Genomic DNA, 18,942 nt, shown 5'->3' with positions numbered 1-18,942 from the left:
TCTACTGAGAAAGGGGAAAAGCATTGCTGCACAGCCTGCATGACACAGAGGTGCATTCACCACAGTTAGGTCTTCGCCCACACACAGAGTAACCATGGGTCATGAAGGAGGCAGGATTTCAGCCTGAATGCAAATGTGAGATGTCGGTCAAGAAAATGCCCCGCTGGGTTTTTTTCCCATGTGATTTTAGGCACATTCAGGTTCTCGGAGAAAAATGACGCTCTGTTTAGTCACTGCAGGGAGGAAAGCACCAATGGAAGCAGTGTCACTACTGGGGTGTCCAAACCGCATCTTCAAAGAGGCAGGAGTTTAGTCATTTTTAGCTGCCTTCTAGCATATCACTGTGCTTATGTGAGTGGATCCACCTCTGCAGCAAAAATCAAAGGCAGCCAATTCTGGTTCTGTTCTTTCCTTAGCTTATATTTGGCAAATGGCAGTCTCAAATGTGAGCTTACATCATGTATGGTAACACAAGAGATGATGACAACCATGGAAGAGGCTGACTACAAATTGTTCGTGCTCATTCTGTGCCAATCCATCTCTGTACCCTCCTGAAAAGTATCTGGTTTGCAGTAGCAACAATTCCAAATGATGACACCAAGGTAAACATGAAAAAGTAAATACTAAGAGAAGCACAACTCCAGACCATGATACCAGTAAATAGAAGCTTTCTATGACAGCACTTGGTAGCAGCCCATAAATACACCCCATGTGATAAGTACTATGACATTTTCTGAAGGGCAGTTGTCGCATATGTTCACCCAGTTGTCCCTACCCAGAATGACTGTCAAGCTGATGACTTCCAGAGGAACTTCTGTGATGCCATAAGATCGTTACTTTTGGTGAACAGCAAATTAAACATGTGACACAGTTACAAAATGGTCAGTGAGTTAGAGCCTTTGAAATGTACAAAGGTGGCATGCAATGATCAAAAGGCACTGATAGGTGTGCATCTACTCACTGCATTTTCCTTGGGACAGCAAGATTAGCTAAGAAATATTGGCAAATTTGAGAGAGATAAAAGTGACAAAAAATTTCAGTGCTATTCCAGGGGAAAAAAAAAAAGATAAAGTAAAGTACCAGATAAGGTGCAGACTCTTAGACATTATTTATTTTCTGGTAATAATAATTGAATTTGTAGTGTTCTCTTACAATTAGAAAAATAAACCACAACCATAAAAGTAGCAGTTTCATGAGAATGGAGGCATCAATATACAAACTTTTAAGCAATGTTGGAGCTACTAAGGAAAGTTCTTAGAGAAAGACTGTAATATGTTTATCCTTATCATCTCTGTCTACAGTTCAGGGGTTATGCAGCACTGCAGAGCTGAGAACCTGCAGCCTGCTCTCAAGACTAGAGCCATGATATGTTTACCAAAATAGTTTTCTACCACAGAAGAATCTTGTATTCTTGCATTTCCTCTCAAAAAAAAAAAAAAAGAAGCTTATTTAAAGCTTCTTTCCCCCCGAAATAGAAGAAAGTTAAATAGAAAGCCGTCATATTTTTGCAGACTGGAATTCTTGGTTTTTAGTCAGCACTACTGAACTTGCACAGTCGAGTCCAGCCTTTCCAAGGACCTCTGGAAACAACAAACCTTCAATTCCTGTTGAAACACTTATGAACCTATTGCCTGAAACCCACAGTATCAGACATATGCTCAAAAACGCACAGCTTTTAAAAGAACATGGTACCAGGCATGGCTGGCAAGTCTGTATGGAAGTTCAGACTCACCCATCAAAAGAGCGTCACAGTCGAGTCCGTAGGCCAGACATGGCTGGCTCCCATTTAGGTGCTTTGTGTCTTAATTTCCTGTGCCCCATTTTCAAGTTTTATTTTCTCTCAACTTCCTGTCATGTGTCCTCAGCTTGCAAAAGACAAACTACAAAAAAAGATTCACAAACTACAAGGAGATATTTACTGAACTGTAGAAGTTACTTTGACATTATTTTGACTGTATCAGCGCTGGGTGGATATTCAAAGTTGAAGTCTATTCTACAAGTTGTTGTTTGGCCCTCTTTTGTACTTGGTCTCCATCAAGGAAAAGCTAGGCCATAGGCAGGAAATACAGAATCTAATCAATATATCAAAGATATGAAGAAATTCAAATTACTTCAAATGGGAAAAGTTTTCAAATATGAAACATACATTATGAAGTGCTCAGTATCCATGTTTTATTCTTCTTCATTATTTTTTCAAACTTTAAGACCAGTGTTGCACTTACGCTGTAACCATGCTCCATTTCCACAATTTCCACTTGCATTAATCTTACTATATGTTCCATCTATTATCCACCTAATGCAGCTGTGTTACTAATCCCCATACCTCAGAGTCTAGATGCGCTGCATGCACAGCACTTGGCCATAATGACGTGGTTTTAAAAATCATGGACTGTTAAAAGTGAAAGCTTGCACAAGACTTTTCCAACATTAAATAGCATGATTTCTAAAGGGGGGGGTCCGTTACTAGAAACTCTTATTTGTAAATAAGGATTGGTAACACTGCAACCAAAAAACTTCTTTGCGGTTTAGCAAAAAGCAGATTTTATTTTAAACTGAACATTCAGTACTGATAAAAGATGTTCTTTATGACTGAGAGCACCAGAAGTAAGAACCTAGCATTTTAAAGTAACTCTTACAAATACGGGTCGTGCTTCAGTGGCTTGAAATGCCTTATTTGTATAATTTCTCCCACTGGGTGAATACAATTCTAAAAGGAAATGAAGCATTTTAATAGCTACATTCCACCTATATATACACCTTATGCTTACATGTGGGCATTATAAATATCAGTAGCAAAAAATAAAGCAACCAATGCTTTTCCAAAGGAAGACTTTTTTGTTTTGTTCTTTCTTGATCTATTGTTCTGACTCTTGCTTTGATTGACAGGTGGCATTCTTGTCTTTAGGGATGGAGAAGCAAAGCCCTTGATGGTTATCGACATAAGGAAATGTCATGTCTGACTATGTTTCAACAGGACCTTCCCCTCTTTCCCCCCCCCCAACTCCTGCTCCTTCCCCTCACTTTATTGTATTTAATGCCATGAAATCTGTCAAATACAATTTCATAATCCAAATACTTAATTGCAGTTGGGAACCAAAACCTGGCATTTAATTGCCATTTAGTATTTAAAGTCACATTTGCAACAAAAGTGTCCTTACAGGATAAGGTTGACCAAGTTCCCTTTTCCTTTGCACTTACACAACCAAAGAGTCTCTTGGCCTTAACCCTGCAAGACGGTGGCAGAAACGTGCTATTGAGTGACAGGAGAAGCTCCGTAACTGACACGTTGTAAGTTACGCATCAGGTGTAACTCATTCAGAAACCAGAAGCAAGTGGGTGGAAGTGGTAAAATAGCTCACTCTGCACTGGGCTGGCGCACAGCGTAAGTGCAACACAAGGGCAGTTCACTCACATGTGGTGCTCAGTGGCATTGCACTCAGTCCTTGCAAAAAGAGGTACCACCGCCGTTTACATCCAAAATAACTGCCTGACACTGTCAGTGTGAGGCCTGACTCCACATCAGGGCTGAGTGCAGGGCCTGAGGGAAACTCTCCCACAAAGCTTCGGTTTGGCACTTTATACCAGTGACACTAACCAGTACATGCTATTAGTTTGCCTCTCTGCTCCTTCTGCCACAATATATCCATAACACAAACCATCCTTGCTGACCATGGTTACCCTCCACACCACATTACCCCCAGCAAGACTCAATGCAAACATTCCTTGTTTAAAAAACGCTGTTCCTACATGCTATGCGCATTCAGACTACATTCTAACACTTGTCCTCTCACCCTTTTACACCCTTCTTCTCCTTGGTTTGTCATATCTGAAATTAATTTGTTATCCTCCACCACAAGCAGGGCTCGTATCTTTTTATCTGCATTGTAAAGTGCCCAAACAGCATAAATATTATATCTTTGGTGATGTCAAATAATAAATAATAACAATAGGGCAGTCTGGGAATACTTTGTCTGGGATAATGCATCATTACTCTCTCTACCATGACCCTAATTCATCTGCATAAATTTCCACATGTTTTATATGCATTAGGCTAACATTCTGACCACTAACCACAGGGTGAAGAAACGTAACATAGGAGCTGGTTTTGTGCAGCCAAAAATAGGTATCTCCAATTAAAAAACAAAGAACATGAAACTACTCCCCAGAACACCTCTGTCCCTGCAGGTGGACCTGTGTCCCCTTCCAGGTGCAGAGCCCAGAGGCATGATTGTACCTATTACTCCATAAATGGCTCAGGTCTTGCAATGAGTAGATCTTAGCCTAGCGAATTGCCCTTCCTCTGCCGCTTTTGCACAAAACCCTTGACAGCTAGGTAAATTTTCAGCTATTTTCAAAGCAAAGCTCTGTGTTTTGCTTCTTTTTAATGAGGAGTGTTTGGGGGTCTAATGTGTTGGAAATGGTTCTCTATTGTGCTAGGCAATAAGGGAGCCAGTCCATACCGGTCATCAGCAGCTGTCTAATCACCTAGACATCTTGCAAGGCTTAGCACACAGGTTAATGTTTCTTTGAATCGCGTTACCGCTCCTGGACAGCAGATGCTCAGATGTTCCTGAGCACAACTTAAGTGTACTCCCCAGCTCGTTGCCATGTATTTCCCATCTTTTTAATCCATATGCTTTCAGGCATGCACAGGGCAAACGCTTCCCCCAGAAGACTGAATAAAGTTTACCTAAATAATGAATTATATTCCTTTTGGTCTTCTCAGCCATTGGATTCAATCTCATAAATGCAAAAAGAATATCTAAGAGGAAAAGAGCCTGCCTGCCTTTTCCTCCATAGTGGGAGCACAGAAAGCAAGTTCAGACTCGGATCTATGCAATGTAAGCCCAGCCTGTTACAACGAATTCTGGTATAGATGCCAGAAGAAGCCTCCAAACAGCAGAACAAATAGGGAGAGAGTCCTGAGCCAGTTCTGAAACAATTACATTAGTTCAGTTGAAGGTGTATTTGGGAAGACAATCACATGCAGCATGCATGAGCATTTCTATTTCTTCTAGTTAAGTACTTCTGGTTTTCCCTCATATTGTCACTGAATGCATTTCTACTCCTTTATAGCCAGCCAAGCTATAAAATTCAGCATGAGCTTGAAGTATACTACATGCTAATTTTGTATTGCCCTAATAATGTTCAGATTTACTGGGATCTATTCTCTCACTGATGCATATTTGTAAGTGCTATTAACGTTAATGGGAGTTACCAACTAATTAGAAAGGAGAACAAAATCTAGGCTATGGGATGCAAATTAGAGTAGTGCCTATGTCACTTATCTTCCCGCTGAGGAATTACAGAGTAGAGCAAAATCAAGGACAATGGCTCTAAAATCTGTTGACTATTTGCCTTGCATTTTACACCCGTGAACCCACAACAAAACAAAACATTTGAAGGCAAATAGCTAACCAGGTTGTTAAAGTCTATTGCATAATAGTAAAATCTCCAAGCTAGTTCTCAGAGAGAAAGATTTGAAAAGTTCTATTCTGGCTCCCTTAAGCACACTCAGCAAAGAACGGCAGCGAGGTATAGCTAACAATTAATATTTTTAACAAGCTGGTCAAGAGAGCGTAGCTCAGTGAGTCTGTGTATTAAAAGGGCATTGTTAGCACACTGCTTGGCTTTTATGAGGTGAAACAATCCAAACCTACTTCAGCACATGGAGAGGTTTGGAGAGGTTTTATTTTCATCCTTAAAGTCCAGGGTGGCTTTGGCATAATAAAGGTCATATCTCCTAATCATGGTAATGTTCACACACAGCAATATGAGCTCATTGCACAGAGCTCCAGCACTCAGAAATCCCCGGTTAGAAGGTGTCACCGATTAAACTATCGCATTTCAAAGGCTTCCATACAGTAAATAGGAAAGAAAAGAAGAAAAGGAACCGTGGCCTTTTGTTATTCAAAAAGCTACGGAGAGCGATAATTAACCCATTTTTGTTGAGAAATCATTTGGACAAAAGTCAAGGGATTGCCACCCTGTCAATTGTTAAGTCTAGATAAGGACATTATATTCCACTGTACAAAGAGTGACTGAAGATAGTGAATAGAAAGTAGGCCACTACTATGACTTTCCCTAGTCCATCGAAAAAGAGGTCTATTTTTTTTTCATAAGAGAAGTAATATAGTAAAAAAATAAAATCTCTTCCTACATTAGAAACATAACTACAGTGCTTGTTTTTGCATTTTGTTAAATATTCAAAGGTACCACGCAATTAGCATGTCATTAATGAATAATTAATTACTGCTAAAAGAGCCTTCAGATTTTTTTTGCAACTAAATTATTTAAAGAGCAAATATAACAATGGACTGCAGCTCCCCACGCACACCTTTAACTCTGTATTTTCATCACTGCATTGCTTTGTAGATGAATAGGGATTTATTAACTAAGAGGAAAAACAAAAAAAAATAAACAAAAAATAAACAAACGTATTTTAGAGCATGGAAAGATTCCAGTTTCCCTTCCTGTTCCGCTGCCCTTACCCCCTCAAAGAAACCTGAGGACAAAAGGTGATGTGGTCCTTGTTAGCATCTGCTAGGAAGGCATTATTTAAAATATCTGAGATGTGCTTCAGGATACAAGATTTCTACATTTCCTGAAAAAAGAAAAAAACAACCCCCAAACCAGCAAAATATGTTGCAGACTACTTCTACCAGCTCTTTGCAGCAGCATACCCAATGACAGCAAGGGCAGTACATTTCTGTTAATCATTCGTCATCAGCTTTAATGACAGTTACTGTATTATTAAAATCTACCCCACTATACAGCCAAGAGTTAAAGAGAAAGTAATTTGTTGCCACTTGCAGATATACATCACTAGTAAGACGTTAGTTTATATTTATAAGCTGCACATCTGTGAATCAGTTGGCCTACCCATCTGTTAACTGCACCAGTAAACAGTAAGTCTGTGAGCTGCATATTCCTGCATCCATCACAAATTCTTTCTTTAATTGTATGTTTATGCAACAAACCTCCACTTAAGTGTATTTGAGAATGTTTTGAACAGTGATAATTAGTTTTTATGACTCAATACTACGCTTCCTAACACTGATTCAACACTATTATTTTTAAATAGAGACAGCACTCTGACTCCTCTGACAGTGTCAAAGCAGGTTTTTACCATGGAGCAGAATTTGTGCCTACAAAGATACTCAGGGAAAACAAATCTCTTCCCAGAGGTCCCAAGCTACCATTACAGCATGTAAATGTGATTCTTCATCTTTTAGTAAACTTTTCTTTTAGGAGTTGGTCCCTGAAATAAAACACATTAAGAGCTATCAGCTCACCACAAAAAGTTGTGAAAGAGCTTGGATTGTACTGGACTGGAGAGCAGGGGATTAAAATGGCAGTTTTGGGCCACATTCAGCAAGGTGCAGTACAGTTGTGAAGACGTGCCTGTCCGTAAGCTCCCGAGTCAAGGAGACTACTCACCTGTTTAAAGATAACCGCTTACACATACTGCTGATTCCAAGTGCTGTTTCATTTCCAAGCAGGTTTATGCTTGGGTACTTCACCTAATTTCTGTAAACAAAAAGCTAATGGAGAAAAAAAAAGGAGCCATAAAGTTATACCTCTTACTGAATCTCATTTTACTCAGGAAATATTGCATGCACCTCTTTGCATAATAGGGGATTTTCACAGTGTTTTTTTTCTAATGGCTTTAGAGTGAAGCTGTGTACAATATGATGTTCAACTTCATAAGGCATTTAGTTACAGCATTTATTTTGTTTGAGGAACTGAAAGCACACTTATCTATGTATCATTGTGCTGATGCAAATGGCAAAATTTTCCACATGATTAAACATCATTTTCTCAGGGTATTCTGTGTCCAACTGCCTGCTACTCAGTAAATGTTTAGATCAATGCATGGTTGATCCCAAGTCTCGCAAGCCCGAAATCCTTCCATATCTAAATAAACACATAGGTTTACTTAAGGCCAAAAAAAAAAAAAAAGGACTTAGGAAGGATCTGGAAAGAATCAGCTCAATAAAAAAGAAATAATGTTAATTTTAAGAAAATAACACACATATGCTTGTGATAATATTTTAAACAACAGGTTATATTTATTTGTATATCCTTATTTGCTCCTTTCCAGAAGAGTCTTTCAGTTAGTGACTCTTGGAGCTAAAAATGAGCGCCAGTGAATGATGGTGCTCTGCAAATATCACCATTGACTGACAGTAGTGACGCCTACTGGCACCGCCAGCCCCAGTTGCTGCCAGAAGCTCCCCTGTAGTTGGTCTTCAGCCACCAACTGCTCACAAGTCCAGCATCTGTTCTTTGCTTAACATGACTGGGAGCCGTATGGACACAGTCCTCCTCTCTCATTCCTAGGGGCAGAAGCCAGCATGGTCTTATGTCACTTCCAAGAGAAAAAGCCCTGACCCACACAGTGGCCGTCAGATGAACCAGGATCTTCAAGAACAACAGGCTTGACAAACTGTGGTAATAATTTTTAGAGCATGTGGCAGCCTAAAGAGATTTTTCTCAGTAAAAATTGTTGTGATTTTTTACAGTTATTACAGGTATTGAGAAAAGTCAGATCAAAATAAACTTCCTGATGATATGCAAAAATTAGAGAGAAGGAAATAAAAAAGAAAAAAAGAGTCAGTCTGTTCCCATCTCCTAAATCTTTTGCCAGTCCAGCACTCTGTCTGACTGCTACTGCTGAACCCAGGACACACTCCCAGTCCACCAGCCCCAAACACCAACAGTTAAGCTTGGCAGGTCACCGGAGCTCAGTGATAAAAATCATGCAGTCCCCGGCTTCCCTATGAAACTGATGACAAGGGCATCAAATTGATGCTTCTGCCAGAACTGGCCAGAGTACAAAAATCTCATTCCTGAGCAGATGTCAGGTAGGGCAAACATTCAATCTCCACAAGGCTTGGACAAAAATGTAGGACAGCAGCACAGAGGTGAAAGAGGTTTGGTGAAAAGAACAGACCCCAACTCTCCAGCCAAAATATTTCAAAGCAACTTCTGCCGAGAAGACACAATCAGCAATTCCAGTGAGAAAGTATGTCGGCTTCAGCACACACAAAAAGCCTTCCACTAACATCTCCCAAATGGAAAAGGTATTATAAACAACATTCACCTCACTCTCCTCCCTCCCTGTCACAGAAATGACCACAATTCTTTAATACATACCTTCAAAACCAGTCCTTTGCAGATGAAAAGAAATAAAATCTAACATTAAGAAGTACATTCAGAGACCCCCTTTATGCCACCACTCTGTGTCATGGAAAAATGAAGGTAGAAATCTGTTGAAAAACATTTCCCTGCTGTATTGTGATTGACATCTGACAGTGCTCAGTGGTGTCCTAACTTGGATGAATTTAAATGACAAGATTTTCTTTATAAGTAACAGAGCTCCTTTTACAATAGAACAGCACGATTACTTCATGGAAAGGAAAAAAAGGAAAAATCAAAGTTTTTTCTCCAAATCCCTGGGGGCACCCCTGACCTGTCACCAGGCTATGACCTTCCCTCATTAATCTATGCAAATCAGATGACTCTAATTTGTGGCACCGATTGCTTTGCCACACCTTTAAATTCAGAGATCAGCCATGGGATGATACCTACATCACAGAGAGTTCAGATCACCTTCATGTTGCCAACATTTTTAATGCCATGACAGATGACTTCCCCACCATTCTGGGACAAGGCAGTCCACATAGCCCTCCAGACTACTTTTTGATTAACATCAAGACAAAAGCCAGCAGTGTTTTGCCTCTTCGTTTGTGATTAGCAGCATTGCTGCCATAAGCATTCCTAAGCAAGAACCCCTGGGAAGAGTATCAGATCCCAGGTCAAGGCACAGACTGCCAATATCACGGCTTCGCTAACAGTCACCCAATAGCTTTTATGGACATGAAGAAAAAATAAAAAAGAACAAAAAAAAAAAAAGGTATTCACTGTAATAAGCACCAGTTCCAACTGAGAGATATTATGTCAAACTCTAAGGCCTGTTTCAAAACTTTCTCCATTCACGTAACTTAATACACTTTGTAAGCCAAAGAGGGCAATATCACAGAAGATGCTCTATGCTCACCTTCCACGTCACACAAAGGCCACGGGAGCTATTTTGTCTGGGTTTAGAGTGGTATGGGAGCTAAACTTTTTGCTTTAAATTGGGTCTTCGTCAAGGATACACTATTTTTCATTTAACCCCAGCCTACCTTATTTTATCCCTAGTTTTATCCCTTTTCTCATGTGAGACTCTTGTCTTCATAGTGCTGAAAAAGTGGAGATTTTCATTTATAATGAAAAACTAGTTATTTCTATACATACATATCTATCCACTCAGAAAGTTACTGGAGAGAAAACATGAAAATCATATCCCTGAAAACCAAAAAGCACATGGGAGTGTCATTAATAATAAAACATTCAAAGAATTTAATACATGGCCTATGTGATTCATCCATTTAATGCATCTAACAATGTACCCTGCACAATAATCTTATTTGCTTATGCCTTGCAATTCTGACAACACTCAAAGCTGTTAACCATCTTTTCAAACAAACACTGAAGGTTGCCAGTTGTGACAGATTTGGACTAATGTTGGTGCTAGCATGGGAGTTAAAGTGATTTGATAAGCTTGTAACAGCTTGAAGGGTGGTATCATTCCAAATATGTAAACAACATTGTCAACAACATAACCCATCAATAAATGCAGGCTCTATCACACAGGGTCATCATTAAATTAAAATAACAATAATAATGGAAAGCAGGAAGACAGAGAAAAAGAAATAAAAAAGTTTCTCTATCCATAGCCACAAATCAATGACACAGAGCATCAGGGTTCACTGAAACACTGACAAATGTGTCAGGACCACTTGTTTTTAGCATTACTGTATTCTTTACAACTATTAGGAAGCAAGTACAAGGTTGTTATAGGCATAAAGGCTAAACATACAGTGACATACTTCACAAGCTTACTCATGTTTTGTATCAGAGCTTTCACTTACTGTACAAGTAGATTATCCTATTTTCCCCATGCTGATCCAAGTGATCCCATTACTTACAGAAGAATCCTGGCATACAGAGATCACTTTGCCAACCATCATTTACAACATCCCAGCAGACTCCATTTTTAAAGAAAAACTTTTTTTTTTCCTAATGGCTCTTCTATTGCAAGAAAAAAAAAAAAACAAACAAAAAACTGGAAATAGCTTCCACAGGGATTACAGCCTCTGCCACTGAGCAGGCCAAATGCAATTATGGAGCCAATATTTTTTAACAGCTCCCACTCTGATGGCCAATAAGCAGCTTGGTATTCCTCCAAGCAAATTTATATATATATATATATATATCTCCACTGGCAGGCTGTCAGAGACTTTGGAGGCTCTGCACCTCAAGCATGCTCAGTGAATCCTGGCCATCTGGTTAGCTGGCTAGATCCCTCCCTCCACGATCTGTGTCTTCAGGCAGGACCAGCTCCTGGAGTACTTGGGTATGGGCAAGAACCATTTTCGGGGACAGTCTGCCTGTGCTGATTGACATGTGACCCATTCCTCTGTTCCATCTTCAAGAGCTTTTATCAGAAAGTGGATCCCAAAGGTCTTTTAGTGTCCTAGAAGCCCTTTCCATAAGGTAGGGCTTTCCATAGCAGACCTCAAGAACAGACCTGTAAATTAGTGGGGGAAAGTGCTTTAAAACAAACAAAAGCTTCCAAAGCAAACCCCAAAAGCATCTAAGCCTCTGTCCAACAAAACAAATGCTCATGTAGCTCTAGAGAGGGAAGGCAACTCACCAAATATGCACAGATGCTTGATGCCAGATTCACTTTTTACAGCTCTGCCACAGGCTCATCCACAATGTCATAGAAGCAGTTTGAGCCCTACCCTTTTCACTTCAAGTCCATGTTTCATTTCCTCCAGCTGTAAAACTGGGGAAGTCATACTGAGTTTCATCACTGTAGATACGTGTTGGATGTTTATCCAGTGACCAGATAGTGGAGTCATGAATTACACAGAGATGCTTATACATCTAACTACATACATACAGTCTCTCCCTTAAACACATGAACTACCAATCAAGTAGATCCCTCCACTTCAAATTTCATTGAAATTTCTCCTCCAGTAAAAGTTTTGCTGCATTTTTATCTCTCAAGGGGCATTAAGATATCATGGCTAGAAGAATCAATTTGGGAAAAAACATAATTTTAGCATGCTTTCTCTAATGGGCAATCCTCAAATTCTGTCAATGTTTAGGATGCTATGATGTGGTTCAAAGCTAATTTTAGGGGAATTAGTCCTTTAAATTCAATTCGAGGGTCTTTTCACTAAGGAAAGAGACCATATTGGTTTGCCTTTTTCAGATGCAACGGGAAGTTTTTATTATACATTCACATATTAGAGGAAGACTGATCCTGTGAGTTTTCAGAAATAACAACTTGGAAAAAAATATTTCCAAAGGGCTGGCTGCAGTGCTGATAAACATTCAGAGAGGAAGATCTAGTGGATAGGGAACTGCCCTGGGATTTAAGAGATGTAGAAGAGGATCCCAAGCCTAAATACAGACTTCTTCGGGAAATTGATTTTACCTCTCCTGCAAGATCTCAGTAAAATACCATGCCACTACTTCAGAGGGGACATAATTACTAAAATATCTCAGCTAGACTTTATATTAAAGCTGAAATAACAGGCGTTTCATCCATGATACACTCACTTTTTCTTTTCCTGATTTGCAGTCTACCCACACTCCACCAATTCCTAAATCTCTGCACAAACTGGTATTAAGGTCAACTGAACAGTGCAACTATAGGATAAAGACATCTGTTAATTCAGAAAAAGCATAGAGACTACTACTGCCATAACAGACTGGTTACTCTAAACAAGACAGTTCAGGCAAAGCAGAGCTCCACAGCTACGTTTGCCAATACATACCTAAAACAGCCTCCAACAACAACCGCAGGGAGACAGAAACATGCAGTAAAAGCTATCCATGCAACTGAATAATGCTGCCTTACACAGTTGCCAAGAACTACTTGAGAAGAGGCAAAATTTACCATCACAGACTGGTGCAACAATGCCTATTTCCTGTAATTAAATTATTAGTCTCACTTCCAAGCTAAGATTGCAGCCAAAGCACTCACATGGCAGTGCAATTCCAGAGAGCAGCCTAAGGGGCTCCATGCAGCAGCCACTGTGCTTCAGTGCCCCCCAGCACCCCACCGTCATGCCCTCTGGTAGTGCAGGTGAAGGGCTGAATTTCACAGGAACCCACAGTTAGAAACCATTCCTGGTACTAGAGGTATTGCTGCAGTCTACACATTGAAAAGCATTTCAATTTAAGCAGTAGTGATTAATTGATATGAAGCTGTGTTCCTGCCCCTCCCATGGCATCTGAGATCTTACTTTTGAAATAACAAGGGGTTAAGGTTTGCCATGAACGTACCACCTCCATTTTTAAGGTTATAAAAATGGGATGCTTACACTTTTCCTAACCCCTCACCAATGACCAGACCCATATGTAAATTTCACACAGTAGTATTTAGTAGCATAATTAATCCCTACTTTATGTTATGAGTAATATTTCCTATTCCCGACCCTGCAACGTCCTTTAAGAAGATCCATGTTCCAATTAGACTAGCCCATCGGCACTCTTTTAATGAGCAGATTAATCATTCAGATGGGTACAATGGTGTCATCACAGGTTTTAAATATGATAATCTACATCCTAATGGTGCTGCAAAAGCCTTGGCTCACAGCAAAAAAAAAAAAGGTAGGCAAAAATTGGTGATACTTTCTTTTTTGTTCTCTTTCTTTTTCCATATGACACAAGACATGGGACTACTTGGACAATGCAGAGAGTGCAGCAAGAAGAGAGCTCAGAAAGAGGGACTGCTGAGCAGCTCAATAATTCAGGTGCAGGAATTGTTTTGTATCCTCTGGTCCCTGAAAAACACTCTGCCATGATTGGAAAAAAAATTCAGGTCTGTCTTGTCAGCCTAAGACATCAGCTCTGCCCTTACAGCCTCTTCTCAACACTTATTTAAAACATCCAAAATGTAAGACTGTCATTCAGAAATTCATTTAATTTTAATTAAAATTAGATCATGTCCAACATCACCATTTCCAAAAGGCAGCCTGGATATTATTAAAGCCAAAGAGAACCTGCTATATTTATTTAAAAAGAAAAAGAAAGGTTTGGAAAAAGTGAAAAAAATACATCCAAACTACATTATATGGGTTTAACGCCCTGCAAAAAAAGTAGGTATAGATGCTTCCATTCAAATGCAATCCATGAAAAGGCTCCTGCAGTAATATCACCCTCAAAACTAGAAGTGCCAGGATTATAAAGCCAGGACCATACTCCATCCCTGCTCTCAGTGTGAGTTAGAAATCTTATGTGCTGCACCATTCCTTAATTATGGCTTTGTACTCGTAGGGCTTGTTTTAGCAACAGGTAGAAGTTACATCTGCTTTTCCATCTCTTGAGTTTGCCTTAGTAAGACAAGCCCTGCAGAACACCAGCTCCTTTGCAGACACAGAACATTGATTTACACTGCGGTTGATTTTGATGTAGCCAGAAAAGAACCAGCAACTGTTAATTCATCTAGAGGCTGTCTTTTAAACACAGCAAGAAAAAGACAGTAGTGGATACTTGTCTATGAGAGTGATAGCTATAAACCATAACCAGTTCTGAGGACTGTTCTCTTGTCAACAGTCCCCATGAAGTCATGACCAAAGTCTGAGTAATTCTTTCAGCACTGATGGAGGAAGAAGTGAATAAGGGATATAAAATTTAGACTTATCTCTAATATACCCACACACAATCTATGGCAGAAGGCAACTGTAAATTCTGTCTCAAAATGTCTCAACTTCATTAAAATATGTTTGTGGTACAAAGGAATCTTTATTTATTATAATTAAAGCAAAATCTCTTCTTCAGCAGCCAAAATCTACTCTCCAAAGTCACTGTCAACAGTGTGACTATTTTTCAAACCACATTTTTCAGCTAATTGTTGTCCAAAGCCTCCTCATTTTACGCAGATACGTAACTGTAGGAATCAGGCCACTCAATTAAATTGTATCCATCTTGGCCCTTCATCTTTTAGGATCTGATCCAGCTCTCCTTGACTACAAAGATGATTGAATCAGAGCCATTTTGCATAACATCAGTAGAGGATTAGGTATTTCAGTCAGGTCTTCAGGTGTACTGGCTGAGCTCAATCTGAAATTGCCTGCATCAGATAGGCCACTGCAGAAAACTGTTTGCATACAGAAGGAAGCACTGAAATTATAAAGAGCCATCTTATGCACATGCACTTGCTGGGCTAGGAGACATTATTCTTATTAATGCACTTTTGCTAATGTCCACATCATAGGCCTTTTTTTTTTCTTTAGCATAACACTAATGTTAGTTGTCCATTACGGTACCTGGAGTCATAATGGGCAAGGAAACCCTACAGCGAAGAAGTCAAAGGAACAACATTCAGAAATAAATTCCTATATTGGTTATGGGAACACTGTTTTAGCAATATTTTATTATTATTATCATTATTATTTAGAAATGGCAGTGCATTAATTTCTACTCAGTTTGGAAATTCAGGAGATCATTCGCAAGGCAGCCCTTTATAAGCACACAGGAAAACCAGCATCAGCCATGAGATGGCCCCTGAAATGGTCCTCTTAGAGGATGCCCTCACGCCCACCCTCACTGGCTTTTCTGCAGCCCCCATCCTCACTTGCTTTTCTGCAGCCCCCACCCTGGTAAGCAACATATTCTTCTGCACCTGACACGAGATTCTGACTTTGGCTGTCACTCTTTGCTGAGGCTTTAACTAACACTATCTGTGCAACTTGAGAAACCACATCAAATTGCAGTTTTTCCTGATTTTATAGTAATTTGCATAATAGGTCACCGTTAACACACTGTGCTGAAGGAGAAACAGCTCAACTCAAATCTACCTTGAATGTTTCCATTAAAATATGCTCAATTTTTTCCCCTCTACACTCAGTTCTGTCAGCTCAGGAGTGAATTAAGGAAATACATATGTAAACAACTACAAGTAAATGCAAAAAAACAATTACAAAATTAGTTGTTGATGCATAATCCAGTGTGATTCATGTTATGCTCCCACCGTGATCCCAGTTCCAGAAGAGTTAATCAACCATAGCAACCTTCTAATCAGAGCAGTGAACTAATGATCCTATTTCTGAGTAATACCAGTCAGATAAGGCTCTCAAAAGGTAGTTAACATCACTTTGGTGGAAAGGCATGACAAGTGCAAGTTCTAGCAGTGAGTAATGCATCATTCATGCCCCCTCTCCTTCTGACATTTTAACGTTATCTTGTTTTACTGTGTCGGCCTAACACTGCCACTGCTGGCAAATTAAACTGTGAACTTACAAAGTGGGTGGCAATAAATACAAATTATGAGAGTTCAAAAGATGTCCCTGGAGGTGTACTGCCAGACATGGAATGTCTCTGGCTTTTCTGTCACATAGCGATAGACAAGACAAAGTATAGCATGAGCTGAAAAAAAAAGAATTAACTACATCATGGTGAAAAATGAGATGAAAATGAAAAGAAAGAAAGAAAAGAAAAAGGAAAAAAAATAAAAGGGAGAAGTAAAGGCAGGACAAGAATGAACAAAAGACCATAACCTTGAAATATTAAATATAACTGTATTTCACCTTGCAGGGAAAAAAAAAAGCTATGTAAATTAGGAAACAACTAATGCCTTTTTAGAAATACAGGCAAACTATAAAATGTTGTCAATGTTATTACAAAAGTAAGCAGATCCTCCTAAAGAAACAGCCACACAAATACAGTAACAGGATGATGCTAAAGCGTTTGTATCTCTAGCAGAAATTCGGAATATCCCACTGCACTTACCCACACTAATAAAGATTTCACATTTTGCATTGACTTAAATACATGGAGCAAAATCCTGCTCTCATAGTCAGGGTTAAAAAGAAAAGAATGAGAGAACTGCCCAAGATGACAACAAGGCAATCACAAAAAGCTAAAGCTCCTTGTACAGCCTTTGCTATTTTGTGCAGGGAGGTAACAGGGGCAGTGGGGTTCCTCCTTGCACTCGCCAACAACTCTCAGGGGCTGGTGACCTCCTCAGCCCCACAGAGACAGGGCCCAATTGCACAGTGCATCAGTCGTACTGCAGATTTAACACAGACGAAAGAGGAAAAAGTTTACATTTCTTCTTTCCCTTGGGAAGATAAAACTTTACATGCTATTACGAAGGTCAGAAAAAACCTGATTTTTAATATACCCAAGCCATGAAGCTTATTCAACTTGGTCTAACACCGCTAATGAATCTTATAAAATATTTTATCTTCCCCGCCCATGTTCACAAACCACTCACATGAGGCTTGAAAATCACAATAATATCTTCCCAAAGTGCAGATATCACTCACACCATATGCAGCACAACTCTGTTTATTTTTCCCTATAAACCATTGGTTTCATTGAAACTCATTAGCATCACCTGTGTTAATTACACTAGCAAACCAATCAACAGCTCCTTCTTAATTAGGTTTTCTTTATTAAAGCCGGAAATTACCAAGGAGACAAAAGTCAACTGGGGAAATTATGTGAAAAGGAGTGTTTATGCCAAATTACCATACAAAATATAATAAGGAAAGGAAACTCAGTTTGTTTACAGGAATAACAAACAATATCAATTTTCAAGGTCACTGGCACAATTATTAATTACCTGTCTTACATTTTATTGTGATAGTTTAGTCTACAAAGGCTCATAAAAACCCCCTTCAGACTCTGGATGTATTGCACTTCAGCTGCCACAGTCACTGCCTATGACGTGCACAGTGTTTTTGGAAGTTACTTTCATGAGCATTTCCCAGATGGGTTGGCATGATGGAAACTCTGTTAAGGTGCATAAAAAACTCCAAGGTTTGACTGCTGCCTCCCTTAGAGGGTTCCCATGAGAAGAGAGAATTCAGCCAGTGAAATCTAGGCTGCTCATTCCTGGTGGAAGACGTTTTGTCATCTAAGAAGGTGTCTTGAGAAGTGCTGTTGCTACTGATCCCAAGGCCTCACAGAATGCCATGCTCCCTCCCTTTCCATCCCATGACACCAGCTGAAACAACTCCCATAGCTCCAGGCAGAGCTGGCACAGGCCGAAAAAAAGCCCCACTCAGCATAACTGGGTTTCCTGAGGTTCAGGGAGGAACACCATGAAATCAACCCTTCTGCAGAGGAAATCTCCTGGCATACCCAGCTTCTGCCCCTCCACTGCCACTAGCAGGTTCTCAGGCTTCATTTGTGCCCTGTGTGTCAAGAGCCAGACCCAAGAGCATCCTGCTTGGTCTGGTCAGCCCTGGGTTGACACCAAGATGAGGTCAGGGTGCTGGGCCACAGAGTAAACGCTGTGGCTGTTACTGTAGGAAGTTTGCCAGCTGCTTTCTGTTCACATGCCCCCTACCAGTAGAGTCCCTTTTGAGTTTCCTTTACCACACTGTACCTTCTCTTAAAGTATTGCCTATGTGCCTACACATACACACATTCCCCCTCAACACACAATTTAGTGCAACTACTCTAGCTCCACACCTCTACCAAGATCCCCAAAGAATCATTACATGTTACCATCAAAGCAGTTTTCTACTGCCAAGACCTCAAACTAGCAGCCATGATGAAACATTTCAAGACATACTGTATCAGGAAAGTATCATGTGCTAAAGTTTAGGGTCTTCTCTCCAGATTAAACACCTTGCAGCATATACTGATTTTTCAGCTGACCAATATGAATATTGATACTTGAGCTCTAAATTCTTGACCTGAGCTATCAAAGGGAACTATGGAAATAGCCATTCATGAACTGTAGATTATCTGCTCTCAATTCACCTGGAAATCCAGGCTCAGCAGCCTATTATTTCTAAGTTACTTGCTGTGCTGCACAACAGTTCAGTTTAGCTGTCTAAACATGAGATGACTCTTCCTAGC

General features: G+C 39.8%; 1 protein-coding gene across 8 annotated transcripts in view; it reads right to left on the bottom strand.

Annotated features, from left to right (window-relative positions):
- Positions 1-18,942, bottom strand: part of EBF1 (EBF transcription factor 1) — a 275,131-nt gene that overhangs the window by 164,976 nt on the left and 91,213 nt on the right. The window lies entirely within an intron of this gene.

Source organism: Pezoporus wallicus, unplaced genomic scaffold, assembly GCF_028554395.1.
Source record: "Pezoporus wallicus isolate ANWC-B61680 ecotype Strahan unplaced genomic scaffold, APGP_CSIRO_Pwel_v1 contig_6354, whole genome shotgun sequence".
NCBI lineage: Eukaryota > Metazoa > Chordata > Aves > Psittaciformes > Psittacidae > Pezoporus > Pezoporus wallicus.
This window is presented reverse-complemented; position numbering and strand designations above follow the sequence as displayed.